The sequence below is a fragment of the Musca vetustissima genome, unplaced genomic scaffold (assembly GCF_032173495.1).
Source record: "Musca vetustissima isolate MV318-11 ecotype Yass unplaced genomic scaffold, APGP_CSIRO_Mvet_v1 utg22410, whole genome shotgun sequence".
Lineage (NCBI taxonomy): Eukaryota > Metazoa > Arthropoda > Insecta > Diptera > Muscidae > Musca > Musca vetustissima.
Window position 1 is genome coordinate 1 of NW_026874546.1, and position 16,277 is coordinate 16,277.

Genomic DNA, 16,277 nt, shown 5'->3' on the forward strand with positions numbered 1-16,277 from the left:
CTATTTGGTTGGAAAACGATTTCTACGTTCTAGGGTTGCCAGACGAATACAGAAAACAATGCTAAACTAAATGCTCGCAATGACAGTCGAACGTAAAAGAAGTGATGGCCAATGTGGAATTGATAAAAGCAGGATTTACAGCAAATGAAATTTGGTACAAAGATACATAAGGCTAAAACCATAAATTCGAGAAGTTAAATTTTTTGATAGTAGCGACGATTGTAAAATTTAAGGTTAAACTTCGGTGAAAAATTAGTACATTTACATTGTACAGGATTTCGTTAAGGGAACCCCACCCATTCTCGATTTCAAATTTTCAAGATTTTCAATGGCCTGGTAAGTCAATACCAATGCTTGTTAAGGTCTGTAACTTTGCACATATATATTTGAAGATTTAAAAGAGAAGAAAAATAATTTACAAAAAAATTTTGTTACTGTATTGTTGTTGTTTTATGTAATTAAAGAAAAGTCCTTATTTTTGATGGCGGGCATGATAACTCCTCACTGCAACATCGGAATCCGAAAATTCCAACGGTGTTAGAAAGAGTACAGGGCTAAACAGAATGTTCCCGTTGAGCGTTTTTTGTTATCGCGTTAACGCACGCAAAAGTTAAAATATATTTAACTCCAAAGCGCAACGCACATCAACTTCGAGCGTTTGTGTTATCGTTTCCTTGTGGTTGTTGTATTTTCGATAACACGTAACACAACGGATGGCTCAACGCGAGCATTCTGCTTAGCCCTTACATGTCTGGCTCTCGTATGAACTAGGATTATTGTCTTCGCTCTAAAATTAACAAAATGGCTGACCTTTGAAAAAAATATTTTTCGAAAATCGCAGTTTTTTACCAAAAACAAAGTAAAAAAATAAGGAAGATATTCACCGATTGCCTTTATCCTAGTTCATACGATAGCTATACACTCACAGAGAAACGTGTAAACATTTGGAATTGATTGGGTTATTAGTTTTTGAGTTATCATGCCCGCCATTCGCAAAAGAGAAAAACGAATTTTAAGATTGAGAAGCCCTTTAGCCGTCATTTGGTGCTGACACAATAAATCGGCTTTATCTTCTTGAGATTTTCACATCAAATTTTGTAGGGACATTCTTGAATTAGTGTAGATTCGAATTAAATAAAAAAAATTTGACCCCGAGAATGGGAGGGGGGCGTCCCCTTAAACAAAAGTAATTGCAACCTGAAAGCAAAATATCCAAGATAAAAGTTTTTTTAAACAAATAGATTTTTGGATGGTTAATACTTAGTATGATTATCTATTACAGCTTTCAACTTGCCGACATAGATTTACCAAGTTTTCCGTGTCAGATGTCTGAATTTTCCCCCATTCACTTATAAAGCATTGGTATGCTTGAGTTATTATGGCTTCTAATAAAAGTGAACTGAGAAATAACTTTAAATTGTCTTTCAGAATGTTTAAATAATAAATATTGATCATAATAAATATTGACCATAATTCCTTCAACAACAACGGGACTTCCTACTCCGACAGCGCTCATACTGCTCCCTACCATTAAAGGTCGTTTACATTTAACCGGATTTGGTTAACCCAGTGGGTTCAAATTTTCAATTCCTTTGAATATATGCCAAATAAATCCTCATAAAGTAGGTTAACCCGGTAAAAAGTTGTGATGTAAATGCCGTATTACAGAGCTCCCTTCGTGTTTTAAGGTTGAAATTGTTTGCTTAATAGGGATAAGTAAATCGATTAATCGACTTTTTGTCTTGAAAAGTCAAAGACGACTTTTGATCTTTGAAGAAATCGCAATGTCGATTTTTCAAGATCGACTTTCAAATTTTCTTCATAAAAACTTTGTATTATCACGAAGCCCAAACCCCCCAAAAATTACACATTCCCGAACTTTTTTTATTTGTTGACAATTTATATACAAAATCACAGTTCTAATCGATTTCACATTAGTCGTTAAATTTCGAAAATCGATTTTGAACAGGTTTGACAAAATCAAAAGATCGAAAAGTCGACTTTTTAATCAAAGGCCAAAATCGAAAAGTCTAAAAATCTACTTTTTGATAAGTGGAAAAATTTGAAAAGTCTAATTTTGTGGTCCGACCATTGCTGAAGCAAAATCCTTTGAATTGTCTTACATTTCTTTACCAGATATTTCTGTGCAAGTGGATTATCGGCCTCTAGTCGGAACAACCACTTTTCGTCTCTTATATTGAATATATGTTCTCGCTAGTTTTCGGCTTGCTGTAAATTCGATTCTCGGTTTTGTACCTCTATATAATTTTTTGGACAACAGATCGAGTAATATTGAGTATTTGCGTTATTTACCCTTGAGATTTTCATGGTTCAGCATAATGACAAATTAATTTTCTCTTGGTTATCGTTGTGTGACGTCCCATGGTCTCAAATTCTCACGACGCACAAAGTCACAACCGCGGCCAAAAATGGTCAAAAACAAGTTAAGGATCGAATATGTTATGGGAAGGAGAAAGACTGATTCAGAACATAGAAAGGAAGAAGACTGATTCAGAATATAGTAATCATACAATATTTTACATAAAATTTGCAATAAATTGGAAAAAAAATTTTATCGGAAGCAGAGATATGGTAGAATTAGTATTAAACGCATTCGCAAAAAAAAAAAAAACGAAAATAGGGCAACACTGGCACCACAATGTAAACAATAACGAAGAATGACAAAAGGAAACGTCAAAAGATTGTAAATAAAAACATATTTTTATGTGGTACGAGTGTTTTTTTTAACAAAAATGATGAACGAATTAAAAAAATAATTTTAAGATATCGATCACATATACTCTCCCTATGTGAACACGGGTATGAAAACAGAAGTACAAATTATGTGACAAACGTTTTCAAATATTTAATTTTTATAAATTTATAAAACTTTTTTGACTCAATAAAGATGCGTTTATGTATTTAGTAAACGCTATTAAAAATGTCCTCGTCGTTCCAGATAGATCCATAGCAATTCCAACTCCAATAAAAGTGGCCGCCTTTTTTGAAATTGCTTGGACAAGGTGGTTATCTGTAAATATGCACACATAGTTTCACATTTTATATAAAAAATATAAAACATTATTTTTTCCAACCAGCGACATCACTTACAGGAGGTCCATTTGAATTAAGGTCATCATCCAGTTTTGTCTACAAATTGTTGGTGCGTTGTTTCGCATTTGAACTCTGCAACTTTCCCTTTGCCAAATCGCTATGTTACACCATAAAATCTTATAAAGTTTGGAACTGACGATGCTGAATCAAATTTAAGGCGTTCCCTTTGTTAACTTTTAATTTTACATTTATTATTCAAACGAATATTGAAGAATCCCACTAAATATATTTAAGTGATATTGACCAAAATCTTAATGTCACGAACATGATATGGCAACACTATATTGCCATTCACGAAACATCTTACGTTTCAATTAAAACTGCTTTACCACCAATTTGTTGAATATTTATAACGACCCATTGTAGTATTCAATTAAAGATAAAATCATTGTACAAATTATAATTTTGCATGTGCTACAATGTGACACATGCAATATGTTGCCATACATTATGTAGCAACACACACTACTTCCTTTTTGCGTATGAATGTTCACATTGTAAATTTTGTAGACTGCAGCATACCTACCCTAAATATGGAGGGAATCCCTCCACCACAACTCACACTGCTTATCCATTCCGATAAATATTATTTCTCTGCCAATAGCATTGAACAGTCAAAATGTTGACCAATCAATGTTATGTATTCTTCTTCTTTCCCACCGTCCACACTATTTCGGTTCGTGTCCATGCAGCACCTGCAACCCAAGTGTAGTTTCAATTAACAGCAGTGTTACTTTCACATTTAATTATTTTCAATGATTCTTTAAAAATTTTTTGGAGCATTGTGTTAAACTTCACAATATACAATGTATATATAATATAACCATTTTATTTGTTAAGAAAAATACCTGTTTGCTTGTTTGTTCGTTCCGTAAGAAAAATGGCGCAAAAACGATATTTTGACACACGAATCACACATTGACAGTCATCTGTTGGAATAACTTAGTAAACAGAGTTGATTTTTGTTTCATTTATTATTTGTGGGTTCAAAAAAAATCTTTACAATTTCTTTGTATCAATTACTTATCGACAAAATGTTAAATAGGAAAAAAAGTTTTTAGAAAAATTCACAATTAATTTCATAGAATATGGGAATATTGAAGCCATTTTTTAGTTTTGTCGATCCGATACAATATAAACGTACTATAACAAGCAGCTTAAAAAAGGATGCATTTTACCAGTACTTTTTAATAGTAAATCTAGTAAAAGGAAAACATTTCAAAATCGCTCTCAGAATACAAAATAATTTGAAAAGTTCGGCAACGCAAACCTAGCCCATATTAGGGATAAGTAAATCGACTTTCGACTAATCGACTTTTTGTATTGAAAAGTCTAAAAGTCGAAATCGACTTTTGATATTTGAGAAATTCGCAAAGTCGATTTTTCAAGATCGACTTTCGATTTTCTTTATAAATACATGGATTATTATCACAAAGCCAAAATTGACCAAAAATTACACATTCCAAAACTTTATTTTATCTGTTGACAACAATACTTCTAAAAAATCAAATTTTAAGTCGATTTTGTTTTAGTCCGTAAAAGTCGAAAATCGATTTCGGACAAAAATCGATTTTGACAAAATCGAAAAGTCGACTTTTTAGTCAATTACAAAATTCGAAAAGTCTAAAAGTCGACTTTTTGGTCAGAAGCAAAAATCGAAAAGTCCACAAGTCGACTTTTGCGCTCGACTACGTATCCCTAGCCCATATGCCAAAATTAGAAGGTAATACTTCAAAATTAACATAACAGTCAATTAGAAGTAGGCATTCCTGTTTACCGTTTTTATTCGGACACATTTTTCGAATAAAGAGTTTACAAAAATAACGCCATTTTGTTTTGTGTTCTCTTGAATTTGGTTCAATGCTTTACCACTTTTGTGGGCTCAGGGACGTCTTTCGAGTAAAAAGTTGCAAAACTTGTAAAATTAGTAGATTATTTTAGGTTCTGGAACGGAACTTAATGCGGTGTATACACTAGCATTTTTGAATGACACTCTTGCCCAAATTTTGCTTGTTTGATAGTGTGGCCTCACATGTTTGTCATTCATCAGGCAACCACAAAAATATTTATGGTTGTTGGACAGTCAGTAATCGATACAAAAGTTGACAGTCAAAAATGATAGTGTGTACACCGCTTAAGTGTCTCCCCCTTAAGTGGTGTACACACTTTTGAATGACACACTTGGCCACTTTTTATTTGTTTAGTCCCAATTTATATTAGGCGAGTTTACAAGTCTTTGACTGTAGGAGAGACGGGCAAGGGGAATAGAAATGGAAAAAAATTGCTCGTACCGACAATTTTCTGGCAATTCGTTTTGTGTATTTCGTATTTGTTGACATTTTATATTTATTTAAATGTGAAAAAACTATTGACATCAAATGAAAAAAGAAATATTTTCGAAACCGAATTGCCTTGTATAGACGCATGGAGCAAGTTCAAAAGGGAACGATAATGATTGCCGCAAGTAAACTCGCCTAATATAAATCAGGACTTAGCGATGTACGCACTTTTTGTATGACACTCTTGCCCAAATGTTGCTTGTTTGATAGTGTGGCCTCTCATGTTCATGATTCACAAGACAAAGTTAAACTGTGTTCCCAAACCTGCAATATAGTACTATATATTGTACTAGTTTTGCAATTTTTGCTAGAAAAGCGTTCCCTTACGCCGAAAAGTAGGACAAATTGAAATTAAATTTTAGAGAGTTAAAACCAGAATGGCGTTCTCTTCTATTTTCTGCAAGAAATAGTAAATTATACGAAATAGTAAATTATGAATTTGACATTTGATTGCCAGAGATATACAGTCCGAAATAAAGCACATGAACGTTAGCGCTTCAGCAAAAGGGACACATGCACAAACGCACACACATTTGCTTAAAAAAAAAAACAAATAAGAAATTAAAAATGGACAAACAGATTTTTTATTCTCTTTTGGAGGATAGCGAAGATGAATCGCTGGTAGAAGATTCAGATGAAGATACTATAGAAAGAAGACCTGGGTTGGGAACGTGCATCATCAAGTTCTATTGGTTAATCGTACTAACCAATGTGTGTACATTGGCTTAAAATAGCTTGGGCTTAAGACAAGTTTAGGGGATCCACTTGGATCGCTTTGACATTTTTACAGTAAGTATTCCTCGGTGAACTGATTACAGTGATATATATTTTATGGGGAGAGATGCATACTTCCCGAGATATGGGGCTTGAAAGTTCGGAGAGTATGTTGCTTTAATCAGCCGTTTGACTATTTCTAGCAAGGTAATATGAGTATCATTTTAAAGGTTATGGTTTGTGCTTTAAAACTAGATGAAGAATATATAATCATAATGTATATACAATTAAAAAAAGAATTTGCATTGCGTAGCCATGTATGCGCTTGTCCATATGTGAAAGTCTTATTCTTAAGTTATTTTAAAAAGTACCCGATATAACCTTTATAATGATACCCATATTGCCTTGGTGGCAATTGAAAAGGTTGTTTTAAACAAAATATGCTCCGAAATTTCAAGGCCAATGTCTCGGGGAGTATGTATTTCCCGACTTGAAATGTGTATCACTGTAGTCAGCACAAGGAGGGCTACTTACGGTAATCATTTCAAAATGATCCGAGTGGAGCCCCTAAACATTAACATTATGGTAGCGTCCAGCCATGTAAGAATTTCCGGACTTGGAGTCGTCGGAAACTCCACTTCCAAATATTCGATAATGTTTTCATCTAAATTATACAAATAAAAAATATACAATAAATATTAATATTATCAAAATCACACAATGGACGCCGTTTAACTTTTTGTTTCTTTGTGTGCATTAGGTTTCTGTAGTCTTTTTTTGTCCTTAATTTATGAAATTTTTGATTTTGATTGATTTTTCTTCAAGTTTTAACTATTTTTCGTTCCTTTACTTTTTGCGCAAATCTTGTATGTGAGAGTAATTTTTGATAGTTCGCTCTTTTACTAGCTTTACTGTCAAAAAGTACGGGAACGAACCTTTAGTAATCGATAAAAGGCGAGTACACACTATCAGTCTTGATGAATGACAGACCTGAACCATGGTACAATTATACAAGGTAGGGTAGCTTTTGTCAGAGAGGAGAAAATACACCTCTAATTTATGGCCAATAATGTCAGAATAAATGAAAACAAATGCAACAAGTGTTCTGTTATTTGACATATTTTTAACATGTTACCAAAAACGCGAAAAATTCATGGAATGTCAGGTTTTCGAAATCGAGTTGGGGATATGATTTACATGTTGATTCATTCCCAAATCATACACTTCTTCTTACAAATGTTATAATATTCATCTTCAAACAAATCGATTTTCAAATATATTTTGTTATATTTTTCAAAACATTAGGGTCGTACCTAAATTCATGCGTATGCGTACGATTTTATTCACCTCAAAAGTTTAATACATTTATTTCAATCAATGTTACCCAAATACGCATTGCGTATAAAAATAAAAAGTTGAAAATGTTTAACATTGACAATGCGTATTTTGGATTTTGATACCCGACACAACTATGTTGTCAGGGTATTATAGCTTTGTGCAGCCCCAAAAGTTTGTAACGCCGCGAAATATTGGTCCTAGACCCACCTTTAAGTATACCGATCGTCATATCTCGACTAGCTGAGTTATGGACCAATCTCCACGAAATTTTGCATGTAGGATGGGTTCTGGCCAATGAAGACCCCTATTGTTTTTGGAAAAGATCGGTTAATATTTAGGGGATGACCAAAAACTTTATTTTTGTCGGTTTTTCTGTGTATTTGTCGGTTTGTATTCTATGGCGTATATATTTGCCCCTGAAGGACCTAGACCCGAGAAGTTGATAGTATATTTAAGAGGAGTGGTTGACCTTTAAATTGATACCAATTATATGGTCGTATGTACTTAGATGTGGGAGTTACACGTAAATATTTGCAGGTGCTTACGTATTCAGACATTATTTAGTAACCCATTACCAAACTAGAGGGCGGGAATATAGCGCTGATCGCTTTGAAATTTTCCATGAGATTGCAATTATGGTCAGGGACAACGCCTATCATTTTCGGTGATGATCAGATAATAATTTTTGGGATGAAGTGGACCGAAAACAGAACGTTTTGTGTTTTTTATTCGAAACAATTGAAAGCCCAACATCACAACATAACCTACGGTAAAGAGAATCTGGACAAGTACAGCCCTCGTCTACGCAATATTAGTAATATTTGTTGACCTTTAGTCGGGTGTCAAGAGGGTGCAAATAACGCAAAGTTAGATATTCGTGGAAGTTGTGTAGGGTATCGTATGGTCGGCCCCGTCCGACTATACTGCTCCGCTCACTGGTTTATTTTTTGAAAATTGAATTCCAGTCATTGAAAATTTTGTATTTGTATTTTGTATTTGGGTAATACGGACGTTCAACAAACTCTATAATGGTGAGAAGGTGTATATTTTAGTACGCAACGAACTGAATATAGGTACACACAGTCACACATTTTGATATGATTTTGTATATGACTTTGGCAATAAACGCAGATATAAAAACCGCAGTACATTTGTACCCATCCAAATTTATCACTGTAATTCATAAAAAATAGTACTATCATGAGGTTTTTTTGCAAATTGTAATAAAGGGATCTGTGCTCCATGGAGGTGTTCAATATATATATATATATATATATATTAAAATTCATTATTAAATGGTAGTAATTTTTATGGCTCTTTTAATTACTTTTTATACCGCAAAAATGTGCATCATCAAAAATTTGGTCTTTGTTTGGATGGGATTTACCAATTTCATTTAAACAAACTAAGATCAACTTCGAAGATGGAGCATATCAGTCCGCTCCTTTCGGTACCTCCCCCACAAAAAGCTCAAAATTTTGCTGACTATCCGATTTGAACCAAACTTTGCACAACCTGATATAACCATAACTGTAGAATGTTGAAAGATTGGATTTAAGGGCCCACTCCTTCTAGTACCTCCCCCACAAAGTGTCGGCATTGTCAGGTTTAATAAATATAATATTAAACAAATTACCTGTCCGATTATTGTATTTTTACCGAAGTTCGAAGATGGGACCCATCGGTCCATTTCATCAAAATATAGAAAATCTGTTAATCCAATAATAAGCGAACGTAATATCCAATTCCATCGAAACTTTGCACAACGTGAAATTTATTATCGAACTTAGATTATTTCCAAGGGTGGGACCAATCGGTCTACTCCGCAGTGTCAATATTTGTTTAATTTTTTTTAATCCAATATAAAGCGAATAAGGCGTTTCCCAGCATGTCTGCAAATTGTTGTAGACCTACACAATATTGGGCTATCGGACGACTTGTAAAGGCTTTTAAAAGAACAACAAACAATGACAATACAACCGTTATTTACTTGTATCTTGTTCTTCACACTCTTAACTTCATACTAAAACTAAGTTTTATTGAAAAATAAAAATTTATGAATAAAATATACAACAACTACAATTGGATAATAAAACCAGTGGTTAAAGTTGTTGTGCGCAGCATTTGGGAGTTTAATATATTTGAACTCTTTGGGTGCGTTGACGTGTAACGCGCTGGATGTGGTTGGGCCTTTGGTATACTTTTTTTTAATTTCAAGCGCATTTTTAATATTCATGAATACATTGAAACGTTACTTTATCATAGTTTATATAATTATTTTAATTCAGAATAGTAATAAATATAATCAATAAAATTATAAATAAATGAGTTTGGGAATAGCGGACAATATTACTCTTTTAAACCAGCATGTAATTTAAGTATTCTTGTGTAAATCAAAATTAATACCATTTAAATATATTTGTGAAGCAAACCCAATTCAAACCTTTAAATATCTTTCAAAATACAGGGCTCATTTATGGCGTGACTTTTGTTGGGGCTCGTAAGCTGAAAAAAAATCTTTGCGGTATTGCAGGTTATTTTTGAGATCACACGTCTCCATTCAAATTGAATGAGAAATATTTTTGCAAAACATATCCTCAAGTCATTGCACTTCTAAAAGAATTTTTGACCTCCAAATATTCTACAAAAATGTCAAGCAACTTTTACACGATCCTTCAAATATATTGTACATTATGAAGAACTGTCGGATTCATCTGAAATATTTCCCAACCTGGTTTTCAGATTAAAAACCTTTATAATAAACACAACGTTGACTCCATTCTGAGAATAACGGTAAATTTAATAACAAAAAAATAAATAAAAAATTAAAACAGAACTAAAGAAAATAATGTATCAACTACATTAGCTAGTATAAATATTATATCAATATTTAATTGGGTCTCCGCTAGCTTCAATGACTGCCTGAAGAGGACGTGTCACGGAAATACCAAAATTTTCTGTCTCTGCTGATGATATTTCAGACCAACGCCTTTTTAACGCTCCTTTAGTGAATTTTTGCTGGTTTGCGTTGCAATAATTCCCAAACATGCCCACTGGATTTAAATCCGGCGATTGAGTACGACTTTAAAGTTGACGTGGGGAAATCCAATACCTTCCACGACCCATGGTTGCAAATTTTCTTCCAAAATTCTTTTAAACAGTATTTTATCCATAATACCATCAATAAAAGCTAGTAGTCCCACACCAGGTGCGCCAATCGCTCCCCACAACATAACGCTTCCGCCGGCGTGTTTACCTCTTGTTACTAAATTTCTTGTTTGTAACACTGCCGGATTTTCGCCAAACTTTTGCGCGACCACTGCTGCCAAAAATATTTAATTTTGATTCATCGGAAAACAAAACTGTTCTCCAAAAGTCATCGTCCTTATCCTTGTATTTTTTGCAAATCTCAAACCCAGTTGTATATTTTTTATGATATAAGGGGGTTTCTTACGTCGTACTATGCTTCGAGAGTCATTGGCATGTTGCACTATTTGGATGGTTTTTGGGTGAACAAGTTTTCCTACATCTGCTGCCAACTTAGGGGCACTTCTCTTCGGGTTTCTGTGCACCTCTTTAACAATAAGCCTCGAATTCGTTCATTAAGGCTTTGAAATTAGTTTTGGTCTAAATAAACTAATATCAAAGCCTTAACGTGTATGTAGTACATAATTATGTACGTTCTCAAAATGTATTACCATTCGCCCAAAAAATCAAAAGTCATTCATTTGCAGTTAATTCAACCAACCCGCCCCCTCATTTTTATTGGCTTGATGGTGATCGGAACACATTGACAAGTAGTATTGCAACATATCAAAATGGGCCAGTTGAAATACAACATTAAACCGCAACGCAGCTCTTGACGACTAATATGTTGTCAGTGGACTCTGTTGTTGAGAGAAGATGATACATTTAAATTTCCCACACTTGGAGGATTATATTCTTCGTTTAGTACATTTATTTTTTTAAAATTCCATTAACTGCTTCCTCACTGGATAAAATTTCATTGGAAAATATACCATCCAATTACCAGCCGACAACATACGAATTATTATGCGGAAACACCTCCCCTTTCCCCAAAACCCCAATTAGGGAATGTTATTATTTTATTATGTTCAAAACCACAAATACGACGAAGGCAGCCTAACTAAACTTTTTTTTACATTTGGATTACTCTGAATGCACCTCCAGGTAAGTACGACGAAGGTTGGTTAGTTTTTGTTATTGCTGTTCTGCACTAGAAAGGAAAAAAGAAAAACACCAACGAGCGAACGAACGCAAAGAACCAACCTTAAAACAAGCCAATCAACAACTGATTTTACCCAAACCCCCAAAACCGACTCGGTGTTTATTCCTGTGTGTAATAGCAGCGCACAACGACGGTTGGTCAGCAAAACAGAACGTATAGTCGTCGTTCAATTGACAGTTGGCATGACAACAACAAAAACAACACAACACACTTCCCATGCAACATTTATATCAAGTAAGTCTGACTGACTGACTATCAAATTACATTGGCTTATTAAATTGGGACAGTGGTTATAGTTGTGAATTATAAAAAAATGGCCGTATATGATCTGAAACAAAAACCTAAAATTATTATAAATGATTTTTAATTTTTATGTTTAATTTTGTACTATCTTTTCATATTAAAAATTAAGTATTTAGTGGCATTTCCTTTATTCTTTTGGATTTCATTGATCTTGGTTTATATTGATGTATTCATTCTTCAGATGAGTCATCAGCAAATTTGAAATGTAGAGCAATATCATAATTCACCGAGAACAAGCTTTCATGAGATTCTGAGCCGGAATCGTTGTATTTCTTAGATTTTATTGGCCGTATTAATTTTTTTTACACCAACGCGTTAATTTATTGTTTTTTGACATTTAATTTTGCAACAGGGAAAACTTCTGCTTGAATAGTCCAATAACTGTGACATGGAGGAGTTTTATGTCATTGATGAGCATCTTGTATGCCTTTGAATGTATCCAAGAACTTTAATGAAAACCAGGGCCGTCATCCAACCACTTGTGGGCTGTTATTATAATCAACACTGCCAATTGAAGTTCAATGACGCATATTATCGTGGTATGTAGCTTTTGGAAAGAAAAATACAGGAGGAATTGTGTTGTCGTCTGATTTTACAATGGCGCTCATACTTGCAAGTTATCCTCTCTCAGCAGAAACACAATGTCCAACTTCTTTTTGACATTTTTTGCTATTACGTTGTTGCTAAGTGGGTCGCTGGTAAGTGGTTTGAAATTCTTCGACGTTGTGCTTACTGAAGCTTGTTGATCATTACAAGCTCGTGTTTTCAGTCTTGCGAAGTGAAAGGTTAGTGTGTCTTTTCATGAAACCCTTAACCCAATCCTTCCCAGTTATTCTATTTTCTGTTATTCTATTTTGTTTATATCTCTTAATTCTATAAAATAAGGTATTCGATAGATTGTTTTTAAGACTCTGTCAACAATTAAAACATACCTTCTATAATAGTTACAAATATTCGGAGCTTTATTTCGATTATCTTTCCAGCTTTGATTCCATCGCTCTTGAATTGGTTTATTATAATTCTCTAGTTTTAACATCCTTTGTTTCACTCATGTAGACAAAATCTTGTGAACTGCGGAAAGCAATTGTTCCAGCAATTCCCATATACATGTTTCAGTATTTCGTTCATTTTTTATTTGAAAGAATGCTAATTTCTTCCTCATCTTGAATGTCTCTTAGTGATTTCTATTAAAACAATGCCAAAGTTGACTAAGAGATTTCTTGGGTGATGTTCTGACGGGTTCTCTAAATACTAAAGATATGTCGCCATGATTGTGATGCATTTTACATCTGCTGTGTTTGTGCACTTTGAAGAAGAGCTTTCTAAAGTTATTGATTTGTCGGTCACAGTTTCTGAACTAAAGCAGTCAGATTATCTAATTTGAAAGCATAGAATATTCTTTCAATCAACTTATTGCCATTTCCTTTTACTTCGGCTACATAATTTTCGATTATAGATTCACTATTTTTCGCTACATTTATTTCAACCGTTTTCCAGTTTTTGCATCGATGGGTAGTATCGCTGGCGCACAACCTTCTGACTTGATATCCTCTCTTCTGTTAACCATAAAGGAAACCGTATTGGATTTTGCGATCTTGCCAACAATCTTCTATTTGATGGCCGAATTTATTGCATTTATAGTACTGGAGATCCAACAAATTCGGTATCAGAATAACATTCTATGCCGCGTTAGCCATGTCCGTATATCTGTTGAAATCACGATTGAGATCGCAAAATTAATGGTAGCGCTGTGAAATGAAATCGATGAGAGATATCGCTGGCGCCCAATTCAAATTCAAACGTTATTATGGCACTACTTTCTTACTTGATATCCTCTTTTCTGTTAACCATAAAGGAAACTGAGTTGGATTTTGCCGATCTGGCCAACAACCTTTAGCTTCATGGCCGAACTTGTTTATATTACTTTCCGTTGAACATATTTTTCTGATGATATTTTGGCTTAAAATGATGCCTCGTTGCCTTCATATTGCTGCGTGGGACGTTACTAATCGATCCTTGAATATTTTTGAATTTTGAAGAGCTGTTACCAAAGGGACAAAATTTCCCATTGGATTTAATGAATTGTGTACAGTGTAAATGTAGCATTAGTTTTTGCAGAGTTCGGTTCAAATCCGGTGCGGTTGCATTATTTACCATTATTTTGCCCAGAAGTGGTTCGATATTCCCATCTTCGAACTTCACTTTGTATGAAATCGGTTACTCTCTTCAAGAGTTTGTCGGGTGCACCATACAGCCAGACAAATGGGCATACATTTGTAAATCGACTCCAAATTGTCAGGGACCAACAAAACGGTGGAAATAACGGTTATTTGATCAGACCTGTTATATATTTTTAAAACGTATTCAAATTCTCAACGAATTTTCATATCCGAGAACCGATATTTTACTGATGTATTCCTTAAACACTGTGCAGGGCCTGTGTATATTTGATGTACAGAGTAGTCAAGACATGATGATTTGCACGCTCGCTATACAACCACCACCCCATTCTATTCATCCGGATCATTTGTGAGATTGAATGTAGCACTGATTGAGTCTGACTGGGTAGTTGATGTGTGAGATGTGTAGGCCAAAAGGCAAAACAAATCTTTACGAGTGTTTATGTTGAGCCCTATTATTTTACAATTTCATAACCCCCACCATTTCAATTGCCCAACCAAACACTACCACCATCGCCACTCTACTGTCCTCTTGCCAACCAACAACAATGCCATCCATCCATACACATTAATCGTTTCTTTTATACCATTCAGCCATCCGTGCCAGCCAGCCTGCATTCATAACAAAAAAGAAACCCCCCTTCGACACATGCCAACCAAACAGCCAGCCAGCCAACGCAACACAACACACAGCAAACACAACCAGTCAGCAGCTGAAGAGGTTCTGTGTACGTGCTTGTTGTTTTTGTACTGCCAAGCGAACGAGGAGCCAGCAATCAATAGTGAACTACAAACCGAAGCCGAAAAATGCAACAGCAGACAGCCAATAAGAGCATTCATCCAACTGTAACAATGCGAACACGGCCCGCCGTTGCTGGGCGCCTGGTATACGAATTGTACCATTCGACCAACACAAAATTTTCGAAATTCATTTCTTTGTTGGGCCACAGAGTCCGCGGCCAAACGACCAATCGACTATGACTGTAGCATATTTTGTTGTTATTTTCCGATGATTGTAGTGTGCTGGTTCCGCAATAACAAGCGCCCGTACGCTACTCGTCGCCGGCAAGTCAGCAACGAGTTATCATCGAGTTGGCTGGCTGGTTGAAGGCAGCTCGAACGGCGGCGAACACAGTTGAGCAGAAGGCTGATGTGTTCGTCACAATGCGAGCACAAAAAAAGGAAAACGAACAACACAGCCAATGTGTTTTGTTATTGGTTTTATTTTGTTTCAGCTGGAGGTCGTCGTCGTAGTATTTTGAGGGGTTGTGAAGATGGTTTGAGGGGTGTGTGTTGTACAATATGAATGTGCTTTTTAATAGGGTTGCACAGGTGTCGGAATATTTCAATATTATTGGTGAGTTCTTTTAAAATTTATAATTGGAAAATCAGAATACAGTAAACCGCGCTTAATTACCTCAGTGAAAATTTCAAGATTTTTGAGTAATTATCCGTGGAAGGTAATTAAGCGAGCACGGTTAATTACAACGCTAGGGTAATTATCCGTGGACGCCGGTTAAATACCCAGCAAGGGTAAATATCGGTGGACACTGGTGTTTTGTTTTTTCTTTATTTTTTGCTTGAGATATTAACTGGTGCTTTAGTTTGATAGACAAAGATGTATTTCTGGGAAACATTTCGCGAAAACTTTCAAAACAATAGATTTTATGTGCACATGTGTGGCAAGTGCACTAGCAAATGTAAGCCATTTTAATTGAAGTTGCCAGATTAAAAAAAAAATACATTGGGTAATTACATGGGACAGATTTAAAGGTACGGTTACTTTGGCGTAGGTTATTTAGGGGCAAATAAATAAAATGGTGATTGTACTGAAAATAACTGGGTATTCTGAAATCGGATTAATTAACCGTGGAAGGTAATTAAGCGGGGAATACTGTAATTACGATTAATAGAAGATTCTCGCACATCCTGGAACCTTTATTTACGTATATTACAAACCATTTAATTATTACGCTATTAACACACTAATTAAACGAGATCTCATTAAATGTTTTCAATTTTTTAGAGGGACGGAGACAA